This window comes from Saccostrea cucullata, unplaced genomic scaffold, assembly GCF_032062105.1.
Source record: "Saccostrea cucullata isolate Sc308-1 unplaced genomic scaffold, CSIRO_AGI_Scuc_v1 ctg8076, whole genome shotgun sequence".
Taxonomy (NCBI): Eukaryota; Metazoa; Mollusca; class Bivalvia; order Ostreida; family Ostreidae; genus Saccostrea; species Saccostrea cuccullata.
In genome coordinates, this window is record NW_026936842.1 from 8292 (window position 1) to 18552 (window position 10261).

The 10261-nt window shown below is 31.2% G+C and overlaps 1 long non-coding RNA gene across 1 annotated transcript; it reads right to left on the bottom strand.

Moving 5' to 3' along the window:
• Positions 1-1751: 1751 nt before the first annotated feature.
• Positions 1752-4732, bottom strand: LOC134246703 (uncharacterized). The gene is made up of 3 exons (XR_009987683.1): positions 4235-4732; positions 3653-3754; positions 1752-2609 (listed from the first exon to the last, which is right to left on the bottom strand). It is a non-coding gene; the product is annotated as an uncharacterized LOC134246703 (long non-coding RNA).
• Between the last annotated feature and the right edge of the window lie 5529 nt (positions 4733-10261).

Consider the following 10261-nt stretch of genomic DNA (forward strand, 5'->3'; position numbering starts at 1 on the left):
ATTCTCTAATTAAATAAAATATTATTTACAGATATTCTATTGGCCAATAACTTGAATTTAAGAGTCATTCTCTGTAAAAACCAAAGAATCCAAGGAGGCCGTAAAAACGAATGTCTACGAAATACGTGATTTTTTGTATTTAGAGTGAACTCAGGTGTCTAACTGAGAAAACCACCTTAGTTCATGTTTCGGGGTGTCCGTTGCCATGGCAACCGTAACTAACACAAATATGGCCATTTTGACAGGTTCTATTTCATGAAATATAGCATTTTTAACCCCCATATTTCCTTTAAACACGAAAAATATTACCACTTTCAATTATATAATTTATTTTATGCATTCTTATATAATTAAAATAATTAAAAATAAATTCTTTTGCCTGAGGCGTTTCAAGCTGATAGAAGGCTAAAAATACCAAATTTCATGATTTTTTCAAAATGCAGAAAAACCCATTTTACCCTCTATTTCAATTACATTTATCTTTAAATTCCAAGATAGGTTTTTTAAACTTCTTGTTTATTCCAAATATCTATACTATAGTCTTTAATTTCATATAGATTCCCAACATGTGTTTTTCAGATAACTCGGGAAATATCAAAATGAAAATAACCCATAATCCCGAATTTCCTCAGATATGGATTGGAAAACTGCGTTATACATTGTATATGGTATATTTTGTAGAGTTTGTTTTTCTCTTTTGAGAACATTGTTTATGTAAAACAACCTTAACAGAGTATTAAATGATAAAAATGAATGAAAATGTATCATTTTAGGGGAGGATAGCAACATAGCAGTGGTTAACAGGGCTCATGGGATTTTTTTTTCATTTCATGTTTTTATCGGTTCAAAATCACGTCTGTGGCTAAATTTTAACAATACTGAAGTGTATGTTAATCATGCTACTAATCAATTCCTTAAATGAAATATAGGTATAGTGAAGATATAAAAGTAATACACAGTTATTTCATTTTAACCCCCCCCCCTTTTTTTAATGAGGAAAAGGCGGGGGATTAATTACACCTGTTCTATGACTCAAATTTTATCTTCTTCAGCTATTAAACGTATTTGTTACAAATTTAGCTGAAAAAAAAGAGTCGATGAAAAGTTAATTTATTAACTCTATCACAACGTAAGGCTAAGGTCAAGAGTTCAAAGTTAACTGAAGAATATATACATGTAGTATAATTGCTTCTCCACATTTTCAGGAATTGACTGGATGACCTTAAGTCAGGATTTCTGATTACAGAAACAGAATGCTATAAAGTACAACATGTTTAATCCAAAATGGTTTAAATGGACTAAATAAGCAATTGATTACTGAAAATAAATCTGAAAATTAAAAGATTATTATTTATAATTATTCTTTTAAAGAAAATATAAAAGATTATGGTGTGCAGAGAAAGTGCGGGCTAATTATTTTTTTTTTAAATAACTTTTTCAATTATCAATTTATATTAAAGCTCAAACATTATGTCATATACTTGTAATTGATTGATACACAATGAAGAATTTCAAAAATATGTATGTATACATGAACACAAACCATTCACAGCAACATATCTAAATAATTTGATTATTGAGCTCATAAAATTACAATACCAGCAGAATAATGACAACAAAAGTAAAATGAGGCCATACATGTAAGTAATAAGAGTTCCTGTCATTCAGATTTTCAACTTGATTGCAGGCCCGTAAGAGGCAATTTCAGTCGGAAGAAGGGGGTTGTGGGGGGGGGGGGGAGGGGGCACAACCATACATTCTCAGTGAAAACTACCAAAAATTTCTAGAAAGCAAAATAAGGACAAAAGATCATTAGACGTATTTTCTGAGGGGGCACAAGCATAGAGTAGTTATGTTTTTTATAGAATTCTATATATTGGCAAAATATTGGGGGAGGGGGGCAAATGTTGGTCATATTGTGAAAAATAATTTATATATTTTCTATGAAATACTCAAGAGCCACTAGCAGGAATAGTAGGGCAATGACATACTTAAGTGAATAATTACATAGATGTACAATAGGTGGTTTTTCACTTTTATATCAGTCAATATTTTTGTCATCCAAGTAAACGTTATCCTTAAGCCTTGAAAATAATAATAATAGACACTTTTGACATAGATTTCTTTAATTTTTTTGTCAATTTTATAAAAATTCAATAATTGTAACAAAGGATGGAATTATCATTTTACATGCAATAAGACTACTGTTTATACACTTTTTACCTTTTATTTAAGAATGTACATTATTAAAATCTTTTTTTTTTTTTATTATTTGAAGCATATCCATAGTAGTGCATAGTGGACCCATGTTATTATGCATGAATAACTTCAGGATAAGTGGTCAAAACTTCCCTCAGGTATAATACTAGGCAAGACTAGGATTTTCTTCAGATACTGTAAGACTTCACTATTTCTTTGATGTTCTTTGGGAGAATAACAGCAATGTTTGTCATTATATTGTTGTAGTATAATTTAGCAGGCTTAGTGAAGGTGTCCAGACGGTATGTCCCATTCTCTGAAAACTCTCACTAATTTTCATCAGATACTCATTCATTTGCTGAATGTTATGACTGGTCATGACTAAATGTAAAACTCTGGCTTCTTGAGTTCTGTAATAGACAATACAAGTATTTAGATTACCGGGTAGATAATACAAGACTTAAGTTAACCAGAAATCTCTGTCAAGACTGTAGCTCTACTGGTTTGTACTTATAATAAAGAAAGAGAAAACTAGCGGTTGGGACATTCACAAAAGCAATCAATAGAATAATGACAAAAACCGATACACAGAATTATTTATCTTAGTGTAGTTTACTTGTGTGCCAAGTCATATTGAAATCAGACCAAAACTGTAGGAGGAGTAGCATTTTGAAAAACTATTTACAGATGGACAAACATACAGACAGACAAACAGACGACGGACACATTACTATCACATATGAATATAAGCTCCTCTGGTCTTTGACCAGTAGAGCAAAAAATGATTAAAGGAACCAATTGGATCATGAAAACAGTTACACTTGTACATGTAACAGGTCATACATCCTCTCTACACCAGTGTAAAATGATTTTTGGACTTTGCGAAAATTATATTGAATAAAGATGTAAATAATTTCATTTTCAATACATGATACATGGCATTTAACCCCAGGAAAAAATGTTCAAAACAACACAGTATCAGTAGAAATAATTGCTATTTACTTCTATGGAAAAGATACATGTAAACAACATGTTTATAATTTGGAATTTAAACTATCTTGCCCTTTTAAGTGTAGAGAGGTTTCTTTAGGAAAGTGGTACAAACTCTTGTCAAAATTTTTGAAAATAACAACTTGGGTTATGTTTTAATGAATAAAATGAATAAGTTTCAACATGTAGTTTTTTTTTTAAATTATTCAAAGTTGCACAAAAATGGAATCTGAAGTGAAAAATATTTGTATAGAATAATTAGGATGATTTCAGATGGGTAGAAATTGGAACATCACAGAACGTTACATGCCTTGAAAAGTGGGTCAATAATAGTAGTTACTGTATATATGGAACATGAAAGGTGTATCCTCTATCCTTCAAAATTTATTACCAATGTCTAATTTCTTGAAAGATATAGAAGTCAAGGCCATTGGGTCAAAATTATAGTACATGGACACTATACCTCTTTATAATTTGGTTTTAATACAATGTTGAAGGCTCCATGAATGATCTAAATATCCTCCCCTTCATTGTGATGCCCCTCACTTGGTCACACAGCAGCATGCTACAATAAATTGTATATTTTTCATAAAAATAGTTCAATTCCTTACAGGTACTAATTAAAGCACAATTATATAAGAATGAGTTGTTAATTTTTTTTGCCATTCACCACATATTTAACGGTACTTTTTATTTAGTTTTGTATGTTGACAGGTCTAAAATAAATAACTGTTTACAATAATTCAAATTGGACAAACTTTTTAATTAATATCTTGTTAAACTTTAAATGCATACATCATTATAGAGTGTTCAAGATGAACAAGGAAAATGAAATCTACAAGGTCAAGTCCAAAGATTATTTCTTATTCTACCCACATAGCTATTAAGACCTACATATGTAGATAGAAATGCTTTAGTATAGTCTTTGGACTGTACCTTTTTACATTCATTTCGATTAAATTCTTTTTTAATAATTTCATCTACTCATAACTCTAAGAACAAATATTATATTGTGTATCAGAAATTGTAGATACTTACATTGTACGTGTACATGTATGGTGTAGGCCTATCACACTGGTAGCGTTGCACCAGCTTTACCAATCAAATGACCTGCTTTCAAATTTTCACATGTTCTGTTTGGAGGGGAATTCTTGGTCCATCTCCTCTGGTGTTTTCAATATGCACGTGTGAACTTAGAAGATTTGGAATTTGACAAAACTTCCTTCTTCACCTCTTTGTATTTTATTTTGAAGAAAAGTTAAAATAACGTCCACATTCGATAGTCATTCACTGTATTTACTAAATAATTTAGCAAGTGTAACACATGTGTGGCATACGACCTACTTTAGACAATATGGCCATTGCTGAAACTCGCGAGTTGTTGAATGTCTTCAGAACAAACAATATCACATCTGCCAAGGAAGCTATACTGTATAATCTAAGCATTTTTTTTATAAAAAAAATCATTAAAACACATGGCTTGTGAAAAGGAACTCCAAACCAGCAAAACTTCATGCTTACAAATACTTTTGTTTTTACCTCCTCTCACTGTCGGAACTAGAGAGTTCTACAAAGGGAGATAATATTTTTGTGAAATGCTAGTTTTTTTCAATTTTCAATTACGTTTTATTTTTTTTAAATCAAAAAACACACACCCAGAATAATTATAAATAAATAATTAAGTATGTTTGCTTTCAAAATATTGTTAATATTTTATAATCCTATCTTGGAATTTTTCATAAAATGGCACTGAAATTATGGTTATTTATCATATTGGTTAAGGGTTAAAAATGGGAGGAAATTAAATTTCTTCAAAATAAAAAGGGGTGTTAATGATAAAGCAAAATAATTTTTTAACTTTACTTCACACCTTGTTTTCACAATTTAATGCACTTAATCCAACCATAGTGCATTATTTATTTTGATTTTTTTTTGTCAAATTAGGAGAAAACTGACATTTTCAAACATGGCGGTAGCCACAAAATGTGTTAGGGGGCCATAACCTGGAGGATAGGTCACATCCCAAAATTTTAAATATACCTAATAAATCTCATACACATTCATAATTTTTTCATATATATTTTATTAAAATCTGTGATATTCGTTTGAAGGGCATCCGTGGTCCTTACAGAGAATGACTCTTAATGTCTTCTTCACTATTTTGTTAAAATATTTTCTGTACATTACGTATTTAATTGACACTGCTGTATATTTGTATGCAAGTACATCGGAAGGTAATGTGGGGGGTCTTAATAAATCGATCTAGTGCAAGGGCATACACTCTATGGATCAAAGATAGCTTTTAAATTTCAACTATAGAACTATTAAGGTATCTGAAAAGTGCTGCAATCCTGATGAAATCTTAAAACAATTTAATTATATCAATATTTCATATATTAATATATGACCAGCAAAAAATATAGCATTCGGTCATACAAATATAATTTTAGCAATGAAATTGCAAAATTTAGACATGATCGCAGCACTTTTTAGAAACTACAATGCGTGTTGAAAATATTTATATTACTAAACTTGGAAATTTAACTTGGTTATGCCATTGCACTAGTGAAATTTATATGTAACATCAATACTTCAAGTCAATGTGCTAAAATCGCGTGACTGCCGCATCACGTGACTAGTCTAAATATATAATATATTCGTCTTCGTTATGTAGTTATTAATCGTAATAACAATTATTCGATATAAAAAATGTACTAAAAATAATCGCCATCCCGATTACGAATACATTTTTAAAAACAAAATTTAGTCGATATTTCCATTGCGCATTTTAACTGTACTGCGTATTTGACATCTGATATCAGGAAGCTTCCTTTGCCATAAATGTATTGTTATTAAAGTGTAAGTAGTATTATATCTTAAATAAGACTGACGAAAAGTAATATTACCCCCTATTTTTTTAACTGAACACTTCTTTCTTCATTCTTAAAATTATTTTGTATGATAAATATATTATTTAAAGTATTACGTTGTACAATAACCAAGCTGGGCAGAAAGGAACGTGTACATGTAAGTAATTTTCTTTGTTAAGGAAAATAATAGGAATAGTTTTCCTAAAACCTTTTAATTCAACTTGGTTTTAATAATAGTTTTTAACTATCGTCGCTGTATCTGATATATAAACTAAGGGAAAGTAATTACGTTACCAATAAAGAACAGGCACCACAGAGTCTGTCATATCTGCTTCATTTTGGATACTCTATTGACTAAATACGACGAAGGCTAATAAACAACTAAATTGTGTTTTAATCGAGATGACGTAAGCTTTTCCCTCGTCTACTTTCCTTATTTATGTAGTTATTTTCCGCTATCACCTGCAAATGGTGTTTATATATCCCGGCATATATGCTTTGCAACAATATATTCAAGAAAATGTGTGAATCAGATTTGGATACTAAAATATTCCAAGGAACTTTTAGACAATTTGAAATCACAAGATTTTACCACAATTTACGACTTAAAAACTTCGGACTTTTAAATTTTATACATAATCATTCTCCACGATTATTAAAAGTCAGGCTTTTAGCTCACCTGAGCCAAAAGCTCAAGTGAGCTTTTCTGATCACAACTTGTCCGTTATCTGTCGTTGTTTTCGTTGTCGTCATTGTCGCCGTCGTTGTCGATGTTGTAAACTTTTACATTTTCAACTTCTTCTCAAGAACTGCTGGGCCAATTTCAACCAAACTTGCCACAAACTATCCTTGGGTGAAGGGGATTCAAGTTTTATCAAATGAAGGGACACGCTCTAATTCAAGGGGAGATAATTGGGAATTTTTGAAAATTTGGTGGTATCTTTTAAAAATCTTCTACTCAAGAACCACTGGGCCAGGAAAGATGAAACTTATGGGAAAACATCTTAAGGTATTGTATATTCAAGTTTGTTCAAATCATGACCCCAGGGGGGTAGGGCGGGGTCACAATGGCCGACCAAATTTTACATAGAAATATATAGGAAATTCTTTCAAATATCTTCTTCTCAAGAATAACAAAGCCATTATTGATCAGATGTATATGGAAGCATCCTCAGGTAGTGTAGATTCAAGTTTGTTCAAATCATAATCCCCGGGGATAGGGCGGGGCCACAATGGCCGACCAAATTTTACATAGAAAGATATAGGAAAATTCTTTTAAAATCTTCTTCTCAAGAATAAAAATGCCATAATTGATCATATTTACATGGAAGCATCCTCAGGTAGGGTAGATTCAAGTTTGTTCAAATCATGACACCCGGAGGTAGGGCAAGGTTACAATGGCCCATAAAAGTTTTACATAGAAATATAAAGGAAAATTCTTTAATTTTTTTTTCATGAATAACAAAGCCATAATTGATCGTATTATATGGAAGCATCCTCAGGTAGTGTAGATTCAATTTTGTTTAAATGAAGACCCCGGGGGTATGGCGGGGCCACAATGGCCGACCAAAGTTTTACATAGAAATAAATAGGAAAAATCTTTAAAAATCTTCTTCTCAAGAACAACAAAGCCATAATTGATCATATTTATATGGAAGCATCCGCAGGTGGCGTAGATTCAAGTTTGTTCAAATAATGACCCCCGGGGGTAGGGCGGGGCCACAATGGCCGACTTAAAATTTACAAAGAAATAAATAGAAAAATTCTTCAAATATCTTCTTCTCAAGAACAACAAAGCCATAATTGATCATATTTATATGGAAGCATCCTCCGGTAGTGTAGATTCAAGATCCAATCATGACACCCGGGGGTAGGGCGGGGCCACAATGGCCAATCAAAGTTTAACGTAGACATATATAGGAAAATTCTTCAAAAATCATCTTATCAAGAAAAGCAAAGCCATGATTGGTCATGGGACTACTTTTGGATATAAACTATTCAATAATAATCCAATTTCTACTTTTTCCCAGGCCAGTGCTCAGGTGAGCGATGTGGCCCATGGGCCTCTTGTTCATATCATTGACAGTTGCTTTTTAATTAAAAATGGAACTCGTAAACTTTCTTACATCGGTGATTTGCAAAATTATTTTGTTAAACACACTCTGATTGCAAACTCAAGTATTTAAAGTTGACAGGATCTATGTGGTTTTTGAAGACCAGGTCCTCCAAAAAATCTATTGAAATTCCCATGGTTTCTAATTGCCATCTGTATTAGCAAACCTTTTTTATGAATATTCGAATATATTGGAATATTTGATAAAATGAATACATCTTGTATTATTCAATATAATTTATATCTTCACTCTCCTGTCAAGTAGTATAGAGTTTATGTCATTATTTTGGAATAAAACCTCAGGTTCGGTAAATACACTGCAATTATATCTTTTAAAATATTGAATAGTATAATGATTGTTTTAAAAGAATTCTTTAGTATGTTCCAGATTAATTGAACGTCTTACTAAAGTCTACATTGATAACTCCTAATAATTTATACCAAGCAGAATAATTATCTAACAGTGAAGTATGAAAAGCAATTACGTTTTGCTAATTATGATTTCCTGATAATGATTTTAATGCTATTTACATAAACAAGGGGTCCGTGTTTTTACAGTAAACTAAAGTCCTTACAACAATACAAGCTGATTGTAAGTACTGGAAACTATTACACTACTAATTAAGCGAACAAATAAATAAATTACTCTAATAGGTACACTCTTCACTCCTGTAAGGTAATCCAAGAAGAGTGTTTTTTTTTTAATTTTGTACAAACTTGATTCAATTTCTGATAAAATTTGCCAGGTTTTCTCTCTTTTTAATGCTTGTATACTTTAAATATATATATCGATATAAATCGATATGATCCCCATAGAATAATGACCGGAGTCATTTTTCAACAATTTATAACAGGTGAAAGGGAAAAATATGCTGTATATTATAATTGTTCTTTCTTCGAGTAATTTATGCAATTTAATTTGTTCGAATAGATTTGATCTTTGTACTTCTTAGCACGTAGGGGTTCCTCATTTTCTCTTCTGAAATATTTACAAATAAGTTTTAAGCAATTAGTGATCAATTGGTATAAAAAGTCGCAAAAACGACACAATCATTTACAATATATTTACATCCACTGAATTTGATCTACTTTACTTCATAAGAAAACCATTGTCGTTTATCAGTTTATCAGTCACTAAACACTGCTAAGCATATCACCTCTGGAGCAGTGGCTGTTCCATTCTCTTCCCTTAATTAAACTTACAAGGACGTTTATCAAAATATGCAATCATTTCATCTTCTAATTTCTACATTAAATGATTCTTTCACAAATTGAAAAAAAAAATGTTTTTCTATGCGCGTTAGTCTGGTAAATGGCATTGCAGCTATTGAAAAAAAAAAATACATAGCGCGGGTGTTACATTTTTCTGCAACAAAAAAGAATTTTTTGGCCAGTTTATTATCCTTAACGTTTGTTTTTTCTATTGCTAGAGAACAAAGATTACGAGATAAGGTTGATAGAGAATTCTCTAATCTGCATACTTCTATCCATGTACTGTAGTATAGATTATTAGTCTCGATGATTTCCAAATAGCCCTTTTCTATCTTAACATTATATGACTTGACGAAAAATCCTCTAATGTTTTCGGATGGAGCCCCTTAAATGTTAAAGCCCAACTGTAAAGTCAAATATCACAATAAATTAGTATTCAGATAATGACATGACCTTTCTTTTGCTTAATGGCACCTTATCCCACCTCCTAATTTTGAAGTCCGTGTTTGATCTGCTTCAAATATTTTGTTTGATAGGACTTATGAGATTAAAACTATTCGCTATCTTCCTAACTCATTTTAAGCCCATGCAATTAAACCTACGAGAGGTATCAAAAAGTTCGTTGACTAGCCACATAAAATTAAAACCGCTTTATGCACATCAATGAATTGTTATATATCCAATAACCATCGTATTTTCTATCTATAGAATAAACCTCAACTCTTAAATTTTATTTTGTGATAAATTAGTAATGTTTTTGTAAGCAATGCTACAGTATGTCCAAGCGGCGCAACCTCGAACACTACGGTTTTTTTTTTCGATCTAAGTGTAACTGCGAAAAACTCTTTTGATATGAACATTTGACAACCAAAAATCC